Here is a 21,211-nt window from a genome sequence, read left to right as displayed (position 1 = left end):
TTCTACCATATTGTAGCAAAAGTAGATCAAACAGTGATGTGCCATATTTCCGATTTGGTATCGAACCCACCTGCTCAGGAAAAATACAAAGCGCTAAAAGAACGTCTAATAGCACGATTCGCTTTCTCATTGGAGGAACGACTTGACAAGCTGATAGGAGCTTCGGATCTTGGGGACATGCGCCCAACACATTTGTTGGCAAAAATGCAAGAGGTTGCTGCTGGCCTGAACGTGAACGAAAATTTGCTAAAAATGCTTTTCCTGCAGAGGATGCCAAGCAACATTCGTCCTGCTTTAACCGTCAGTGATGGGACGCTGGCTAAACTAGCTGAAATGGCCGATAAAATGATAGAACAACCGCAAGCCGCATCTGTTTCAACAACGTCTTCATCGGCTGATGTCGATCAGACCGAGTACTTAAAAGAGCAAATCGAAGTTCTCAGCACCGAAATACGTCGCCTGAGGGTAAATTCAGTTCCTCGCAGAAACCGTTCATCATCACGGTCCCGGAGCACTAACGATTTGTGCTGGTACCACCAAAAGTATGGTACTAAAGCCTTGCGCTGCAAGCAACCCTACCAGTTTCGTTCAAAAAACTAAATTCCTGCCTACCTGAATCGGCTGAGGTAGGCAGAACGTTCTCAAGTCGCCGTCTTATGCTATACGATAACTCATGCGGATATCGATTCTTGATTGACACCGGATCTGACGTGTCGATATTACCAGCTACAAGAAAGGAGCAAATGGGAGGTACAATTCCATTTATGCTACGTGCAGCTAACGGCACAGAAATCAAAGTGTACTCAACAAAATTTGTTACGACCAATTTACGTCTGAGGCGAAAATTTATGTGGAACTTTCTTGTTGCTGATGTTAGCCACGCAATTATTGGAGCTGATTTCTAGGCGCACTTTGGGCTGCTTGTCGACCTTAAAAACCGCATACTGATCGATGAAAAAACCTCCCTGCGTTCAACAGGCAGTATGATGACTGCAGACATTCACAGCATCACTACTATAGGTTCCGAACATCCATTTCACGATCTTCTGTCAGAATATCGGCAAGTAACACTGCCGACGACATTTCGTGCTGAAATTCGGCATGACGTCACTCACCATATTGTGACCAGCGGTCCTCCAGGTGCTTCGAAGGTACGACGGATGCATCCTGACAAACTGAAAGCAGCAAAGGAGGAATTTGCTTTAATGGCAGAATTGGGCATCTGTCGACCGTCCAGTAGCAGTTGGGCAAGCCCACTTCACTGCGTGCCAAAAAAAGACGGCCACTGGAGATTTGTCGGCGACTATCGGCAACTTAATAGCGTTACCAAACCTGACCGTTATCCATTACCCCATGTACACGATTTGCTGAACTCACTTTGCGGTAGGAACATTTTTACAACCATTGATCTTGAAAGAGCGTATCATCAGATTCCGGTTGAGGAAGCCGATATCCCAAGAACCGCTGTTATAACTCGCTTCGGTTTATTTGAGTTTACACGAATGCAGTTAGGCTTGTGTAACGCAAGCCAAACATTTCAACGTTTGTTAAACAAAATTTTTCATGATCTCGATTTTGTGACAGTGTTCATCGATGACATTTGCATAGCATCATCTTCAAGAGAACAACATCGGGATCATGTGCGAATTTCCGAAGGCTGTGGATACCCAACTACAACTCTGCAAGTTGATACCCAGCAACAGAAAAAATGACACTAGGCAAATACAGTGGAACGACGAGTCTATGTCAGCGTTTAACTCCTGTAAAAATTCCCTTGCTACATCCGCCTTATTATATTACCCTGATTCATCGAAGGCACTAGCGTTGATGATTGACGCCTCCAGTACAGCAGCCGGTGCTGTTCTTCAGCAATTTTCAGGAAACATGTGGCAACCACTTGGTTAAAAATAAGTATTCAACATTTGGTCGCGAACTCACTGCCATGAAGATGGCAGTAAGATATTTTCGTTACTTCTAGGAAGGTCGAAAGTTCACCATTTTCACTGACCACAAACCGTTAACGCACGCTTTGAGTACTAATTCCCCTGGCAGACTGCCACACGAAGAAAGGTATTTACAGTAAATATCGCTGTTCAGCACAGATATTGGTCATATTAGTGGAATGGAAAACGTTGTAGCTGATGCACTCTCGCATTTCGAATCTGTATCAGCTGTGGATTTAGCAGTATTAGCTCAGGATCAATCTGTCGACAAGGAACTATTGTGATGTTTCTATTCCCATTCGTTTTCGTCCTTTCGTTCCAGAAAAACATCGTTGAGCCATAATGCAGCAACTGCATGGCATGGCACACCCTGTGGCCCGAACTACAAGACGACTCATTTGCGACAAATTCGTCTGGCCGGCCATGAAAAAGGACATTAATCTGTTTGTTAAAACTTGTACAAATTGCCAGCTCTCTAAAGTCACGCGGCACACTGTATCACCTTTAGGTTCTTTCGACCCTCCAAAGTCAAGATTCATACATATACACATTGATTTAGTTGGCCCTCTTCCACCTTCAAATGAACAGCGCTACCTGCTCACTATTGTTGACCGATTTACACGCTGGCCGGAAGCTGTTCCATTGCCAGATATGACTGCGCCAACTGTTGCCCGAGCTATCACTTCTGGTTGGATAGCTCGTTATGGGACCCCCGAGACAATCACATCCGACCAGGGCCGTCAATTAGAGTCGCAGCTGTATCGGGAGCTGACACATATTTTGGGAACTCATCATATTCGTACGACAGCCTACCACCCACAATCGAATGTAATTGTCGAACGGTTTCACCGTACCTTGAAGGCTTCACTGATGTGCAAAGAAGGCAAACATTGGGTGGAGTAATTACCGGTTGTGCTCGGTCTCAGGACTGCATATCGCGAAGACCTCAGATGTTCTTCGGCAGAGCTGGTGTATGGCCAGGCTCTACGCGTCCCGGGAGAATTTTTCGACCCTCCATTGACTAACGTTAGTAGAACAGATTTTTCAAATGATCTTCGACGTGCTCTAGCTGAGCCGCGTACTCCCTCGACAAAGCATCATTCCAAACCACGGGTATTTGTACATAAAAAGCTAGGAACATGTACACATGTATTCGTTCGTATCGATGCAGTAAAACGTTCGCTGCAAAGACCATATGAGGAACTATACCAAGTGATCAATCGTGGCACGAAGCACATTGATGTACTTATCACTGGAAAAACGCAAACAATCTCAATTGACCGAGTGAAACCTGCATTTATCTGTGACGAGAACATATCAAGTCATCTCTACGATGACCAGCGTACTGTAGTTACGCAGTCCGGACACCGAGTCCGCTTCTTGGCGTAACTGGGGGGGCAACTATGGGTGCATACTCTGAGTGTTACCCTATTTAAGGATGTTCGTGAAACACTACTACTACTAAACAAAAGAGCAGAGTGAGTGATGAAGAGGAGATTTGAAGCGAATAGAGAGTACGTTCGTAACTGTTGAATAGAAAGCACGCACCATTCCTTCCGCGAAATAAAATTCATTTATTTCACATAATTCCGCGTCTTTAATTATTGATTATTTCCTCGTTCCCCACAGACACCCAAAAAATAGTGATAGATGAATTTTGAAGGAAATAAACCAAGGAATCCAGAAAAAATATTATTTTTGACCGGAAGTGTTGCCAGATAGGTTATTTTTGTATTTTAAAACTAACTTTACATACTGACACTTTCTCTGAGCCTAAGGAAATCATAGTTATATAACCATATAAAATGTTTTTTTCACGGTTCACATACCCTCGATCTGGGCTGTTTGGTTGGAGAAGTCCCTCTCTAGCAAAATGGTCAGAACATATCTTTCTCTTGGCGACTACTCCAGGACCATACGCTTGAAACAGATCGTATAGTTCTTGCGAACCACAAAAGCGCACCCATAACCTGCAACTAGGAGAACGGAACCTTCGTTCTGTTATAGAACTTACAATTAAACTCGCATAAATTACGTGTGTTCAAATTTTGGGAACTTATGAAATGATTTTCCGATACATCTCACATCATTGTTTGTGCACCCGAATACTTCACAGTTCCGACCCATTTTCACATAAAAAGAAGAAAAGTATCTTTGTCTTAAAAAGCGAGCGAGAAGCGGTATATTTGACATCGCGGTTGACAAGCAGTGTTGACAGCCAATTTTGACATAAGCGATCGCTGCATTTTAAAATGACGGTTTTGGATTTTTGATCAAATTTCAGAATCTAGTTTAATGTCAGTTTATCGGTGATATGACCGCTTGTTCGACACTGATATTGTTGAAATTTCACAAAAGAATGAGTGACACTGGAGAGCCAAGGTACGCACACCATACACACAATACAGATAATGCCTAATTAGTCGAACTAAGTAGTGTGGCATAAGGCATTTTGCTCGTAAGACAGAGCTTAAAAGCTTTGGTTTTGACAGAAATTACTATGCCCTTCTAGGAGAAAGGCAGAAATCATGAATTTTCACTGCCTTTAACCCTGAAAAAACTTGATGTACATAAAATATGCGTAAAATTTACAGGATTGTAAAATAAATAAAAATACTGGTTTATTTTATACTTTATTAAAACCAGAATTTCAACATTTTTCAATATTTTTTATTTGTTACGAAAGAAACTAGAACGGGTCGCTCTACCAAAAAGAGAGCAATGTTTTTCGGGGGGCTGTGGACTGCCGATCATGTTTTCAAGAACTAAAATTACCGGTTGAGAGTTTCTTCCTCTAAGTCTGACTTTTATAAGTGAAAAAAATCTGTTGGGATTTATTGATCTAACTTATAGTCGCAGCGAGTGGAAACCAGAAAATAATGTAATGATTTGCATTGTAAATTTGCTTCGAAGTTTCGCGAAATTTCGTAATCGTCGAAATTTGAAGTTTGATTTCGCGAAATATCTAATGGAATTTACCGAAATTCAACGAAATTTTTCTTCAATTTCGCGAAACCGAAATTTCGCGAAATTTCGGAAAATTTCGAGTTTTGCGAAATTATATGAAATCATTCGAAATCTCGCACAGCCTTATTACATAATCATATAACAATTTCGAACTTACCCTACTGAACTTAAATTTTTTTTAAAGGGATTGCTCTAGCTCAGCGGTTCTTAAGGGTACTGGGGGTATTTGTAAGCCTTCAGGGGGTACGCGAAAGTAAAATCAGTAATGGCGGACAAAGCAATTTTTCTCTAACAAATGAAGTATTATTTGTTATTCAATCTTGCCCTTAAAACATGACTGTAGCAATCAAACAAACCATAGTTCAATTTGAAACCTAAACAAGGCTACCACAACATGATCTACCACTACTCTCTCCCACTCTGCAAAAACATTCCAAGTACAATCGATATGAAAAATATCGCCAAGTGGTACGCGAACAAAAAAAGGTTGAGAACCGCTGCTATAGCTTAAGACTTAAGATTTGAGGAAGTAATCACAATCATGTCCGCAATCACTTGCAGTCATTCTAGTCGTTACTATTTGAAAGTGAAACTAAAAACCAATAAAATATTGATATAAATTCGCGTCTGAAATATATTTTTTGCCTGACGTCCCAGTGTGCAATGCACAGGTTGCACTTATGGACGAGTCACCCCTGACTCCAAGCTGGTGTCCATCGTGGCTGCACTACTGGGACACAGTCTGGTACGATACGCGATACTATCTCGGTGAAATATCCCACAGCATCATTTATACAATGAAAGCTTTCAAGCAGTCTCCAATCCACAGCTCTCAATCGTTCATCGATGGAGACAGTCAGCTTTCCTAAAATCTCGTGCTGTAAGGTCATACTCGTCTACGAACGAGACGTCCGCAGTGCGACGAAAAGAAAGCAGAATGGGTGGATATCTTTCATCAATCCTAGAAAAGGCCTCTCCACATGAACCGATATCACAGTCATTCATAGCTCGCAGATTAACGAAAACGAGATCCAGAATTCTCTCATCATTGTTCAGTATGTGATTGATTTGATGCATGTTAAGAAGTGACATTCCGTCCAACAGGTGCGCACTGCCTGAATTGAAAGTAGATTGGAGAGCATCGGTGTACATGTGGTTAGAATCCGGATGTCTTTTCCACTTTAAGTCAGGACGATTGTAATCACCAAAAACCAACAAATCATCACGTGGAGAAATTGAGTTGACTGCTAATTCAACACACGCTATATGTCAATCCATGACATCGACCTCATTCCTTAGTTTTGGGGGAAAGTAGAACGCCCCAACGACAATAATCAAACCACATTCACTCAAATCTGCTCTAGGCTGTCATCCATAGCTAACGTAAGCACAGAAGACGTAAAACAACGCTTCACTGCAATTTGAACCCCACCACCCGAATCTTTCTCATTGTTGAGACGGCTTCGATCTGAACGATAGACTTGGTAGTTATTTCCGAATAGTTGTGATGAGCAGATACCGTCGTCAAGATTTGTTTCAGTCAGGATGACGCAGTCGTACAAACAGTCGATAACGTTCAGCATAAACTCTTCCAATTTTGTCTTAAGACCACGAGAATTTTGGTAGTAGAACAGAATCGAAGAGTTTTCCTGAGGCAGGGGTGAGCTATGGGAGATAGACATTTCATTAGTTTTTTGCGAATCAGAATTAAAAAATAACTGGCCAGGGGCACGTTGGCCCCCAGCATCCCCTGGTGGTTGATCTTCCGAGTAATGGGCGTCACAAGATAAGCGCAGACCTGTGACAGAGGGACTAAGTCCCATGCCGTCAGAAAAACATTGCTTATCGGTTATCAAACCTCCATCGCCTCCGAATACCAATTCGCCTGAGTTTCGTTTTTGGCGGAATAATTTTTGAATTCCCGGAGCTTGAGTTTGTCCGGCTAGGTGGACGTCAGAAGAGCTTTTTCTTTTAAACTTGGCTCGATCCCAATTTTAAATGAAACAAGATATCTTGGTCAGATCTGCATCTTTTGAGACTAATTTAACCGTTTCAATACCATCGTTTGTCTCTAAACAACGGCTCGCCATTTTTTCAACATCATCGCAAGTTATAAGTGGATGCAAACCAGTCAAATATACCCAGAACTTAGGTTTTTGCGGCACTGCAAAAATACAGGGCATAGATAAATCGCTCAGGTCGAGGGTTTTTGTGCCCTGAGCTGGTGTTGAAACGACGAATCCTCCTTCTTCTGGCTGCATCTCCATTCTTCAACTGTACCCGCCTTTTGCGTCGTCATTATCTGTCCAATCCGCTTTCCAAACTTCTTTTGAACCTAGAAACCGCCATCCTGAATAATTGGCATTATCCAAATTAAGTTTTGTTGCCAAACTTGGAGGTGAAACAGGTGAAGCTATTGGGGGAGCGGCAACACTCGCTGACTTAGTTCTTAGTTCTTCGATGCAGGATGACAGAGTTTCAAGCTCATCTACAATGTTTATCTCTAACGGATTGGTTTGTATTGAACAGCTGGTTGTCGTTTCTGCAAACAGCTGTCCTATCTGTCCTGAATGTGAAATTTGGTTGTTTATGCTGGTCAGCGATTCCGTTAATTCGTTCCGAAGTTCGTTTTTGAATTCCAAAAAAGCAATGTTAACGAGCTGCGTCAGGTGATTTTTAAGTGTTGGCATAATACCAGCCATACTGTTGGCTTTGACGTTTGGCGCTAGCACATGGTTTATATGTGTAAGTGACTTGTCGATACCCTCTAGAGCTTCTGGAATTGTGCTCGGTTGTTCAAGTTTCTGACCCAACTTCGATGTCGATGAATAACCTCTGTATTTCCATCAACTAGTTTCGTCAGCTCGTTCTGCTGTTTGGTCTGCTTGTTGAACTCAAACGATGCGGTTACTAAAAGCTGGTATGAATCGCAGCACGGCAGCAGAAATGCAGTTGGATCTACGGCTGGTTTATCTTGTTTGTCTTGTTTATCTTTCTTGACAATGCGCAGAGAACTTCTGCTTTTAGCAACTACTTCGGGGGGGCACGATACTCCCACACAGGAGGCATGGAATTTTCGATTACACCCTCCAACGCACGACAATTCGGCACCGGAGTCTTTCGCGCAGACTTCGCAAACTTGATTTATTTTTATCGACACAAAAACACAACAAGCTAAGTGAAATTCGCGCGTGGATAGGAGCTAACAACAAACACGTCCAACTTGGTTGACGATTGACGATTAAACCGGAATGGCTCCACCAAGTGCACCACGACGTCGTTTTGTTGTTTTTAAACCAGGCCTCATTACAGGCGTTAAGGGGGGTGCCGTTACTACCGACGGCAGCCATCGCTGAGGAACGGCGTTTTCTACTGTTGAGCTCAATTCTTGCACCAATAGCGTGAGCTACTCAATTTGTTTGCGTATAATTTCAATAAAAGTTACGCCGTGAATACAATACAAAAATATAAATATAAGATTGGTAAATTACTAGTCAAACAATGAAAAAACACCAATACAGTTATCCTTTGAAGTATAAACTAAGCTTATGTTTTAACACTGATGATCGGCTGCAGTGTGTTGAAGGTATTCATAAATCGAGTAGTTGACTCGTTCTGCGAATAATTCCTAGATCGGAAACATGACTGTTGTTAAAAATAATCTTCCAGCAAGAAGTTGGCTTTCAGTGCGTCCGGATGAAATGTTCATAAAAAAGACGATAACGTTTATCTTGTGTCGTGAGTTTACCGTGTCAAGGTTCACCAGAGAGCACAAATCCTGATAGGGAGGTAGCTCTTCCCCATTCCACCCGAGATTCCTAAGAGCAAACTTAACGAATTTTTTCTGGACTGCTTCGATTCGCTGTATGTGAGTTAGGTAGTAAGGCCGCCAAACGGCACTTGCGAAATCGAGTTTGCTTCTAACAAGTAGTTGTAGATTGCTATTATTGCGTGAGGATCATCAAGGTCTCGGCTAAACCTTCTGACGAGAGAAAAAAGTTTCAAGCTATCCACGATTACTTTGTCAATGCGTTTCGTGAAAGACAGTGTACAGTCGAAAGTTACGCCTAAATCACGAACATATTCAGCACGTGGTACAGCATTACCTGAATAAGCATAATTGTACAATACGGGTAGAGCTTTCCTAGTAAATGTCAGTACTGAGCATTTGTTCGCGTTCACACATGTAGTCCGCAACTATCGCAAAATCTTCCGAAAATTTCTAAATCACTCTGCAATCTTTGGCAGTCGTCATCACATCATCTGCGTAAATCAAAACGATTGCATGGCATTTCACATCAGGTAGTTTATTCATTAAAAGCACAAACAACAATGGGCCTAGATGACAGCCTTGAACCTTTCTTATGCACCGGCGTAATTTGCGATATTTTCCAAATGGACCAGAAGCAAGCGAGGAGTTAAATAGCCATCTCAGTAAACACGCTTTTAAAGTACGCCGCAAAAAGATCCATCTCGATGATTGAGCATCAGTAAAAGCGACACCATTGTATTTCACGATTTCTGAGACACCAACATTCTGTCTCCTACCTTTTATAAATTTCCAGAACGATTTTGGGTTACTTTTCAAGCTGTTTTGAATATCAGATATATAGACCTGATACGCTTCCTTGTGGAACGCTTTAAACGTACGTAGTACTTCTTTGTATTTTGATACATTTTCATGAGACGCCGAGCGACGCATTCGTTTCAAAGCTCTCCTTTTCTCCTGCATGAGGTTAACAAGCGCAGGCGTGAACCATTCAGGATATTCTTGTGATAATCTTCGTTTTTTTGTCACGATTGGAGCGTGACGAGAAAATGTATAAAAGCAGTGAAATAAAACAGCAATGAGTTATAATTAGTTGCATGTTCGATGGCCACCTCGTACAAATCAATGTTTAAAACGTCTAATGATTTTAAAAAGTTAGGCATACTTGCCGCTCGTGGTTGACAATATTCCGCGTTGAGTTGAAATTCTTCCTGTGATATGAAAATATCGTCCCATATAACGTTTGCAAATTCATTCCGCACACTATCGATATCCATTGCTTGTAAGTTCAAATGCTTTTTGAACACCCCCGATCCGCATTCGTCCGTTTTACTTACGCTGACTGGTAATAACTTCGCATTATGATGAGTTTCGTTACTTAGGCGTCGTACACAAATTACGTAACGCTTAAAGAGGGGGGGAGGAGGGTTGAGTCCGCGTTACTTATTGTTACATAGGAGGGAAGGGGGGTAGTTGAGACCGTTACGTAACTGTGATGTTGCTCAAAATTGCAAATTTGGAAGAGGGGGGGCAGGTTGTCCAGCGTTACATAATTTAAGGCGGGAGGGGGGTCATATCGAACGCTACTTATCGTTACATAGGGGGGAAGGGGTGTTTAATCTAGGTTTTTAGCGTTACGTAATTTGTGTACGATGTCTTATCAATGGATCCGTTAATGATAGTTGACAGATGTCAGTATCGGTAGTGAATATCAAGTCAAGGAAGCAGTTGTTATTGTTGGAAGATTGCATATTTGCGTTGGAAGATTGCATATTTGCGTTAGGCCAGCCGATAGAAAACCATCAACAATGGTTATATCGCGCTGTGAGCTGACTTGATCGGATAAGTAAAAATGGTTATTTGAATCACAGTAAGACTGATTCCATTTCAGATTCGGCAGGTTCAGATCACCAACAACAATTATTTCGTCGCAAGCGCACTCGACAATAGAGTCAATAAACAGACCAAACGACCGGCAGCGGTCAATACTAGAGGTAGGTGGAATATAACCACAGCACAGATACAGTGCTCCATTGACCGTTGATAATTTCACGCAAATCGCTTCGTTCTTTTCAGCTTTTGCATGTTCGGTGCTTACGAAACGATTGTGGACCGTAACTAGAACACCTCCTCTAGATTGTGATTGTTGTTTATGTGTCTCTGTCGCAGCGATAAACGATAAAGCAAGGCGGAAACAATGATGAGTCCAACACAGACCGGTCCAGGTCAGTTTCACTGAATGCGTATACGTCTATGTCTAGTTCTATTGAGGACATATATATAGTGCTCTGTCTTTCGCTCCCTTTTACGCTGTTCATGTTTCGGTAGTAAATATCTAACATTCTCTCTTTTTCAGCAGATTTATGTTTCGTCGATTGTGAAAGTGTGAATGATTCGATTCGAATATTTCGTACAGGTGCGTTTCCATCTAAGATTTCATTCGTTTCAATTTTGTTATGTTTAATTTTACTTTAAGATGCGTGGTCGGTTTATTGTCTGGTCTGCTGACTGCCAAGCGGGGTGAGCAAATTGTCCGGGTCGGAGTCATTATCTTTAGCATCGGGACGAAAAGTGTGTATACAGGTGTAGTTTATAAATTCACGGAAGTAAATTTCTTTATGCCAGCTCGAGGGCTGCATCGCTTTTTCTTTGAAACTAATATCAATTCCTATCTTGAATGATACGATAGACATGCGATTCAGATCGGCATCTTTTCGAACCAATTTAATCACTTCGACAGGACCATCAATCTCGAGATTCTGCTGCACTAGTCTAGTAATTTCATCCACAGTGGAGTGTGGCGAAAATCTAGACAGAAACAGCCAGAATTTCTGCACTCGCGGTACGACAGGGATGATCGGAAGGGGCATACCAGGTACAGGCACTTTGTCTCCACAAAAGATGCGAGACGAGTTTGCTTCGTCTTTGCTTGAATCAATTAAAATGCGAGGACGTTTGGGAGGTCTTCCATCAGCGGCATGAGCAGGTTGGAAAGACAGTGCAGTCAAGGGAATTTTTCGGGTTATTCGGTTGATCATCTTCGCGTTGTTCCATATTTCACTCTTCGAACATTTTAGTTTGCTCCTCCAGTATGTTTAGTATGATCCCGTCCAGTATGATACCCGTCGTCGCTTGACACATCCAGAAAACGGTTGAATTGGACCTTATCTCTGCCCACAGTGAGGGATTTAGTTTAGAGCAGGCGATTGAAAAGTCGATTTGCAGAAACCTTGACACTTTACCTTTGGTGAAAAAATTGTTCATTTCACTGCGGCTGATTCCTGAGCAATCCTTAGCAACATGACAGTAGGTTCCAGAGTCCACAAATGCAAGGGTCGATTCCAGTTACATCTTCCGAGCATTTTCCGCATAGATTGCATGTATAGGTGTGTATTAGGGTGCCAGCCAAAATGGTCATCTCGAATTTAAAAAAAAAAAAACCCTATACAAAATGTTCACCTGCTCGAAAAAACACCCTGTGCAAAATTTCAGCTCAATCGGACTTAAAATGGGGTGGCGCAAAGCGATTGAAGTTTAGGCTTTTTGAAAAATCACCCAAACATACGTGAAATTTCGGTTTTCAATTTTTTTTGATGCCAAAAGATTTGAAAACGCAAGAAACGTCGAGAATTGGTGTCATCTGAATTATTTTTTTTTTTGCAAAAATCAACTCTCTGGGACTTAGTCGTTTTTTTAATTGTGGAAGGCGGAGTTTAAAACATTTAGAATTTATTAGGTGAAATTGATCGCTAGTCTCTCGCTAGTGGTCAATTTCCACAGATAAATTCTAAACATTTTGAACTCCGCCTTCCACAGTTAAAAAAACGACTAAGTCCCAGAGAGCCGATTTTTGCAAAAAAAAATTTCAGATGACACCAATTCTCGACGTTTCATGCGTTTTTGGGTCATTTGGCATCAAAAAAAAAATTTCGAAAATCGAAATTTCACGTAAATTACCCCCCCCCCCTTGGGTGATTTTTTGGTTTTCAAAAAGTCCAAACATTAATCGCTTTGCGCCACCCCATTTTAAGTCCGATTGAGCTGAAATTTTGCACAGGGTGTTTTTTCGATCAGGTGAACATTTTGTATAGGGTTTTTTTTTGAAATTCGAGATGACCATTTTGGCTGGCAGCCTTATATACGTCTATACATGCAGAAAATGCTCGATTCGTCGAACTGAGTCGAGTAGTATATGACATTCGGCCATTTGGATCACTTTTCTACCTTTTAATTAGCCAGTGATCGTTAGGAGAAAGTCAATATGTTTACTTTCATTATGTGATTTCACATTTTTAGAAACAGCGGACAAAGTTACAATCCGATTACAATGAAATTCAATAGCAACCTATAGGGCAACTAGACCTTTCATTTGACACTAATTTTGTGAAAATCGGTACAGCCATCTCTGAGAAAAATGAGTGAGTTTAAACAACCTCAGGATAACTTTTCTTTACATAACTCTTGAACCATATGTTCAATCATAACGAAATTTAGAAGTTAAGGGTTTTGAAGACAGCCCGATCATTTGAAACTAGTTTTATTGAAATCGGTTATGTGGTTTCTGAGATATTGATGTTTCGTGTTTTTTACATTTTGATACATAACCTCTAAACTAAAAATCCGATTACAATGTAATTCAATAGCAATAGCCAATATTTTCCAAGAACAATTTTTTTTTCGTTTGTCACTTTTGTCATGTTGCTTTCAAGTTAGTATTCAACTGGAGTGATAATCTAAATTTTCAGTAAATCTATCAAATCTAACTCGAGTTCTTGCAGTTTTGGTGATTTTGACAGCATTTTTCGAAAAAAAATCTTCAAAGAACGTTTTACCCCAAATGGCTTTCCTTTTGGTAAAGTAGGCAGTTCTAGTAAGGTGGAGTGATTATCCAAATTTTCAGCAAAATCTATTAAATCTAGCAGGAAATATAGTGATTCTAGTGATTTTGACGGTTTTTTAAAAAAAAACCTTCCAGGGCCGTTTTACCCCATTAGCACACTTGGCCTATACATGACATTAAAACTCTTAAGTTGCTCTACAAAACGCTATATTTAGATATTTTTTCTAGCGATGTTGAGAAGAGTAGGATGACTCTGAAAATTCAAAAATTTTCAAAAGAAAAATGCATTTTTTCGTCATGTTAAGCAAAGCAAAGCCCTGGTGCTACATTCCGATTCGGAACTTGACCTTCTGTTTGTTATACACAGACTTCGCAGCCGACTGTTTAGTGTACAGGACAATTGCGGGGCTAGCGCTACGATAGCTGAGACTAGAACCTACGACGACTGGCTTGTTAGACCAGCATCGTACCTCGAGACCATCTTGGAGAAGTCTTTCGTTATGTTATCTCTTTGCTATATATCGTGTGTGACAATGCGTGTTGAAGTACTCTCAGTGTAGAATAATACCACACATTTTTAGAAATATCCATCAAGTCTAGCAGGAGCTATTGCACTTTTTAGTATTTGGACGTTTTGGACATATCATTTTCAAAGGCCGTTTTACCCCACTTAACCTTAATGAAAAAAATTGAAATTTTGCTAGACTTCCTGCCTTGAATATACAAACAAACGCTAAAAATTTCAGCTCGATCGGAGAACATCAAAACTACATGCGCGAACTGGCTCTTAAGTTTTGTATCCAGCGAATAAACACCCATGGTGCTCTTACTCACGCAACGATATTAACCCGGCGGCTTGTAACATCAAGAGATTTCGTTTGCACGCTGTTGCGTGTTGCAGCTGGAGACGACGAAATTCTGTTCATGCTGATTGATTGAATCGACTTCAAATTGTTTCAGTGAAATCGAATTAATCACCTTTATTAAGGCGTTTTGACAGGGTTTGTTGTTCAAAATCTGTTATGCTGATCGCTGCATTTGTGTTGCCCCAACAGGAGGAAATTAGGTAGGTAAATAAAGTAAATTAGATAACCGCGACAGAACCCAGCACATTTGCCTTGAGAAAGGCATTTTGATGTTCAACATCTGTAAAAGCTGTTTTCGCATTCAGTAAATTAGACGGCCGCGACAGATCGATTGCTAGAATCCAGCACATGTGTTGGTGCCAAAATATAGCAAAACTTCATCGCGGGAAGAAGGCCGACCCTTACCTGGCAAATCGAGACGTTTGGTGGCTTGACAATTTTCAGTAGTTCATTAGTTCGTATAATCAATCAACATTTTATGCGTGTATAATTTTCCAATCAATTGCTGCAAGAATCAAGTAAATCGGTTGGAAACAAACCGATTTATGAACATTTAAATAGGGACAAATTTCACCCGTTAATAGATTTCCTATTTGCATCCCTATGTGGTAGGCTAACAAAAACGTAGTTCTACGTCAAAAGGCCAGATCATCAACCCAGCAAAAACATCAATTGTGTCCTTCACAAAAAGAAGGAAACTACACTCGCAGTGTCTACATCTTAGTGGGGTGGAAATCGCAAATACAGCGACTCAGTTAAGTATCGCGGTGTAGCTAAATTAACCTGGAACGCACATTTAGATTCAATAATAAACAAGGCAAACTCAGCGTTGTGGGTTTGCTCCAAGATGGTGGGAAGAACTTGGGCCTTAAAACCAAAAATGGTAATGTGAGTGTACACCGCAATAGTAAGGCCTCGAATTTTTTACGATTCGCTAGTATGGTGGCCAAAAACCAAGGAGACCACGGCAACGAGGACGCTAGATAAGCTTCAGCGGCTAACTTGTATTGCCACTACTGGAGCAATGCGGAGTACACCTTCTAAAGCATTAGAAGCTGTCCTCCATCTACTTTCTTTGAATCAAAACATTCAACTAGAGGCCAAGAAAAGTGCATATAAGCTCAAACGCCAAAAGATGATACTAGACGGGGATAAGATAGGTCACTTGAAGATCTAAAATCTCCTACCTGCTGAACCAGCAACGAACATGAACAGTGGTTGGATGGAACCTAGATCCCACTGCGACATCCTATACTCAGTGTATGAACCGTCTCGCTCAGTATGGGATGCGGGAAGACCTAGCGTTTGTTATGCATCGATCAAGTTCTATACTGACGGTTCAAAAATGGGGATCGTAACAGGAGCGGGAGTGAACGGTCTTAGAACAAAAATATCAGTAGCTATGGGAAACTGGCCAGCACTCTTCCAGGCTGGAATAGTTTCCATTATAGAATGTGCAAATATCTACCTGAAAAGGAAGTATAGACACGCCAACATCTGCATTTTCTCGGACAGTCAAGCGGTACTTAAGTTTACAAGTGCATGTCTAGAATTGTCTGGGACTGCATTTGCCTTCAACAACAGATGAGCCAGTTGAATTCTGTAAATCTTCACTGGATTTCTGGTCACTGCGGAATAAAGGGCAATGAAGTTGCAGATGAACTAGCCAGATTTGGTTCCTCATCAACCTTCATTGGTCCAGAACTGTTTTGTGGTATATCAAACTGTGTCCTGACCAAAAGAAATGGGAACAACGAGGGATTACAGCCAATTGGAAGGCAGTGAAATTCCTTAACCAATTAAAAGATTTATAACACCAAACACAAAAATTTCTCACAAGTTGCGATCTCAGTATATTCACTGGCCTAATAACTGGTCACTGTCCGAGCAAACATCATCTTCAGAAAATTGGTTTCACCCAAGATGATATTTGTCGCTTCTGCAACTCAGAAAGCAAAACCTTGGACCATTTGCTCTGCAATTGCGGAGCACTAATTAGACGCAGACTTCAGTACTTCAATAAGGGCTCCCTAGAACCCAAGAAAATCTGGTCTGCGCCGCCAGTCAGGGTAACTAGGTTCATGAAACAAGTAATTCCCGATTGGCACCTATCTTGCTATAGCTCGCCGTCTATCACTTCCTCAAGAATAGTACAGCAAACCAGGGCATACCACAATAGTTCAAATAAAAGGACACAGTGGTCCGAAAACAGGAAAAAACTTTTATAATTTGTTATAATTTATCTGACAGAGTGTGTGACTTGATGAAAAACTTAATACTAGAACAATGTCAATAAATAATCTCAAAAAGGTTACCTAACGCGAATTCTATTTTTAAAAGCTGTACCAGTTATATTAAAATCGAACGCATCTGCTACTGTGTTAAAGCTGGCCGACATGAAGCGTATTGGGTCAAATTGACCGTATTGTGCGTTGCGTTGAGGCAGGTTCAACAGGGATCTTGGTCTGAGAGATCGTTCGGGGGCATATATATCCAGGTGGTCGAGGATATCCGGAGCATCGATTTCATTTAGAACTTTACCAATGAATGCAGCTTGCGCCTCGAATCGTCTCCTCTCATGAGTTTGCGTTCCTAAAAGCCGACAGCGATCAGTGTACGCTGGCAGATTTGAGGGATTGCGCCAAGGGAGGAATCTTACGGCATCACGGAACTCATTGGCTATTTTAAACATGAGTCCGAGTTGTCGATTAGCTTTAGAGCAAGATCGCGCCAAATAAAAAATGGTCGAATATCGACCATTTTTGATTTGAATGAAACTTTGCACACGTATTTGGCTTAGCAAACTGACCATTTTTCACAGATGGAGAGATTTTTAACACCCATGAGTTACATTCTAAAAGGGCGTATGCCTTTTAGCATAGGTTTAATTCGAAGCATTGTAGCCCAGAAACCGTTGGTTGTATAGAAAAACTGTCTGAGAATGAGTTATAGGGAATTAAAAATGCACCATAAAAAAATATACACTGTACAAAAAAAATTTTTTTGACCAAAAAAAATTAAAAATAAACATTAAATTTCAATTTACAAAGAAAAGAGTTGATTTTTTTTTATTTTTTTTAAGAAACTTGTCGTTAATACGCAACTTAAAAAAAAAGTCCAGGATGGAGAAATGAAAAATAATTTTTTTATGGTAGATTATTTTTTTATAAAAATTCTAATTTAAACATTTTTCAAAATATTTGTATTCTGATGATTTTAAAAGATGCAGAGAGTTATTTTGAATCAAAAAGCTCTTGGTAGTAAACATTCTAAAGGCATCGGTTTTCGAGTTATTTTTAATTTAAGCTCGAAAAATTATTAATATTTCGGAAAATACACGTTTTTCTTAATTTGTCCATGGTTCTCCAGCAAAAACCATGCGTTCATTGGAATGCTTGATCAAAAATATACAATTCATTTTTTGACAACAAAACGATTGGATAAATAACTCAAGCGCTAAACTTCAGCCTACCTACACGTTCCCCCTTGCCGAATGTTTTATAAAAAAATATGTTGGTCGTGCAACACTACCTACTTGTTTACTAATAATAACTGTTTGTAAAGTACGCAACCAATAACTACTGGGTTACCTATAATATCTGTTTTCGTTAGGGATACCATCTGTCCTGATTTAGCAGGACATGTCCTGATTTTGAGATATGTTTGGAGCGTCTTGATTTATTTTTCATATTTTAGCATTTGTCCTGATTTTTTTGGATGATGCCGGATGTTCAGAAATGTTGAAGATTGTTCAGTACTTTTACTTTGACTCCGGAACGGAACGGACTTATTTCAAACGATTTTTTTTCTTTGGTTGAATTTTGTCGAGAGAAATCGTCTAGTTCATGCAACCCTCAACTATCTGACATTTGGGTCCTAAAGCTATCCAGCTTTTTTCGCACCATAATGGCGGTCGCTATGATGCGTGTTCGTGATATGCGAACCTCTCTGCTTACGTCAGTTTTGGGGATTTCTGAGGAATTGGTAACACAAATGTTGCCAGATTTATTTCTCTTTTGATAAAATACGTAAAGACTTCAAATTGACATGAGCAGAGTTGTCAAAAGGACGGATGATTTAATACGAACTTTGCATTTTAGCTTCCGCCATTATGGCGCGTAAAAAGCTGGATATCAGTTTTTATATATCATTTGAAAAAGCCGCGTTTTCTGAGCAAAACGTGATTTAAAAAAAAATGTTTATCGTGTTCCTTCGATTTTAAAATGAAGAATAGAAAACTGCTTGAAATGTCTTAAATGACATTTCGCAAACGTACGGTATATGGGAGAATTGGCATTTAAGATATTTCGAGCAGTTTGTTATTCTTTAAAAATCAAAGGACAACGATAAACATTTTTTTTAAATCACGTTTTGTTCACAAAATTGCGCTCTTTCAAAGCGCTCTACAAAGCAGCCGAACAGAATGGTTTTAACAGGATATTTGTTAAAAAAATACTCCGGAAACATGAACGGAAAAAACACCGACAAGATGCAACCACACTTCAACCGGAAAAAGGAATCCCCACCAGAATCAGCTTGCCGTTCTACCCAGTTCTAACAAACCCAATCAAAAATGTTCTAGAATAACAAGGTCTCGCAGTAGCACACAAAAGTGGCAACACACTGCGGGAAATTCTATGTGACCTGAAAGATAAGGTCCCCAGCGATGAGCAGTCTGGAAACTACCAGATTCCATGTAAAGATTGCACTGCTGTATATATTGGACAAACACACCGCAAATGCAAAACTCGTCTAAAGGAGCATAGAAAAGCAGTTGAACACAATAAATTTTGCGAATCAAGCGTAGCGGCACATACGATCAGCCAAAACCATGAAATTGATTGGAAAAGTGCAAAACTGGTAAAACCAGTGCGGAAGGTGTCGTTGTTAAATGCCTGGGAGTCGATGTATATCGGATGATGCACCGATAATATCGCCTCTCTCCAACCTGATAAGGCAGAGAGCGTAGGTCGCCATATTCCTCTCCAGACACTTGGTTATCCGTAAGAGAAAAAATTTAGTAATCAGTTGGACATCGGGCCTCGTCCTGAATGATGAGCAGAATTTTGCTCGAAACCGGTCGACGGTACAGGTAAATTTTAATTTGTTTACTTGTTAGATTTAGTAAGAGTAATAAGTGTTGGTGTCTGGTCCTTGATATCGTTCGTCATATTAAGCTCTTACGGTAGCACGAAACAAGTTTGAAGTGCGCTCTTTCAACTGATATATAAAAATCAAAAAACCGTGTAAAACTTTAGGACTCAATTTTGAACATTGACGAAGTTTTCATAACGGATGATTTTATGTGGACTTTTGCTGTAATAGCTTTTTAGTATTTATTTAAGCATTGTAAAAACTATTATGTTCGTCCCGATGATAATGGTGGATTTTGTATTTAATGTAGTAGTAAGAAAAAAAAATAAATGAGAAGTCTACAAAGGTTTGAGAATCGCGCGCGTTACACAGATATAATTGACTACCTTTCATAAATTAATATATGACATTTTGAAAAATAAAGGTTTTTTTTTATTTACATACATACAGATGTATTATGCTGATGTATGTTATGAAAATTGAGTTTTTGTGACACAATAAACTTTTAAGTAGTTCTGGACATACGTCGGATTACTCGGGAAAATTATGACACTTTTGATTGTCTTTGGACGTTGAAATTCCTAGCTGTTCTAGGACTTTTTCGGGTTGGAAATTTTCTAGACTTCCCTAGGTGGGGACATCCTCATGAGTCTCATGTTAAGCTCACGGTTTACCTGTGCTTTGCTTGCTGAGTTCGGCGGGAATGGCCTTGTTGGGACTGTAGCAATTTAGCTGTGGGCTAGATTGGGTGTTGGCTTAATTCAGATGTGAATAATGTTCAATTGATTGAAAGAAGTAAAATAATTAGAACTTGGTAATCTTGGTCGTAGAACGGCTTAGAAATTTGTGTTTAAATTTTTTTTATTCAGTAATACTGCCGTTTAAGCATTGGAATATTATGGAGGATTTTATATCTGTATTGACAAAACCAGTCCGTTTTTTTTTTGCTTTCTGGTTTAATTGAAGTAATAACTAATTATCTAATAGATAAATCGTCTACCTCAAATCTTTGTAGGGGTAAGAGGCGGGACCATCATCATCATAATTTTGAACAGTTTAAGTAACTGCATTTTTTAGATATCTGTTAACGCGTAATGAATCAAAGTTGCAAAATTATATCGTCCGAGAAATACTTTGAATAAATAAATGAGTGGCATATTTTGAAGTGTAAATCTCGAATTATGTGCTTTATTTAATGATATCTCAAAAAAAGTAAACACCTCATATCAAATATGTATCGGAAAAAGTTGTCCTGATTTTTAATCCCGAGCAAATGGTAACCCTAGTTTTCGTATATAAATATGATTGCACTACTCCAGATGTGTTAGTAACAGTTTGCATTTTGTAAAAATGAGAAAAGTGAAAAAGGAATACACCAAGCCCAAATGCTGTAAACCTTTTCCTGATCATCGGTGCTCATCAAGCTTACGCAAATTAAACGAAAACGTTATTGCAAAATAAAAAATATTGAACAGTCAAGCTCATTTTAATACGTCTTTATCAATTTGTGATCGTGTAGTTATTGGAATGATGGTCAAGCCACCATTCATCCCTTCGTTGTTTACTATTCAGAATCTGGAACACTTAAGAATATCAGCTTCATCATAATATCGGAAGTACTCCATCATGACACTGTTGCGGTTCCCCAAAACTGACGTAAGCAGAGAGGTTCGCATATTACGAACACGCATCATAGCGACCGCTATTATGGCGCGTAAAAAGCTGGATATCA

General features: G+C 40.0%; 2 protein-coding genes across 7 annotated transcripts in view; one reads left to right on the top strand and one right to left on the bottom strand.

The window, feature by feature from the left end:
- The window catches only part of LOC129725765 (uncharacterized), an 81,827-nt gene that overhangs the window by 41,072 nt on the left and 19,544 nt on the right, over nt 1-21,211 (top strand). Inside the window, exons 3-6 of one of the 2 annotated variants that reach the window (XR_008728173.1) lie at nt 10,571-10,673; nt 10,756-10,904; nt 11,039-11,095; nt 11,156-11,286. The exons of the other annotated variant lie outside the window; for it this stretch is intronic. The gene's annotated coding sequence lies outside the window, so the exon portion shown is untranslated. Of the gene's footprint in view, nt 1-10,570; nt 10,674-10,755; nt 10,905-11,038; nt 11,096-11,155; nt 11,287-21,211 lie in introns of those variants that run through there. 2 annotated transcript variants of the gene reach the window in all.
- LOC129725764 (plexin-B) overlaps nt 1-21,211 on the bottom strand; it is a 269,692-nt gene that overhangs the window by 231,017 nt on the left and 17,464 nt on the right. The window lies entirely within an intron of this gene.

The sequence above is a fragment of the Wyeomyia smithii genome, chromosome 2 (genome assembly GCF_029784165.1).
Source record: "Wyeomyia smithii strain HCP4-BCI-WySm-NY-G18 chromosome 2, ASM2978416v1, whole genome shotgun sequence".
Taxonomy (NCBI): domain Eukaryota; kingdom Metazoa; phylum Arthropoda; class Insecta; order Diptera; family Culicidae; genus Wyeomyia; species Wyeomyia smithii.
Note: the sequence above shows the minus strand (reverse complement) of the source record. Positions and strands in the feature narration are given on the sequence as shown.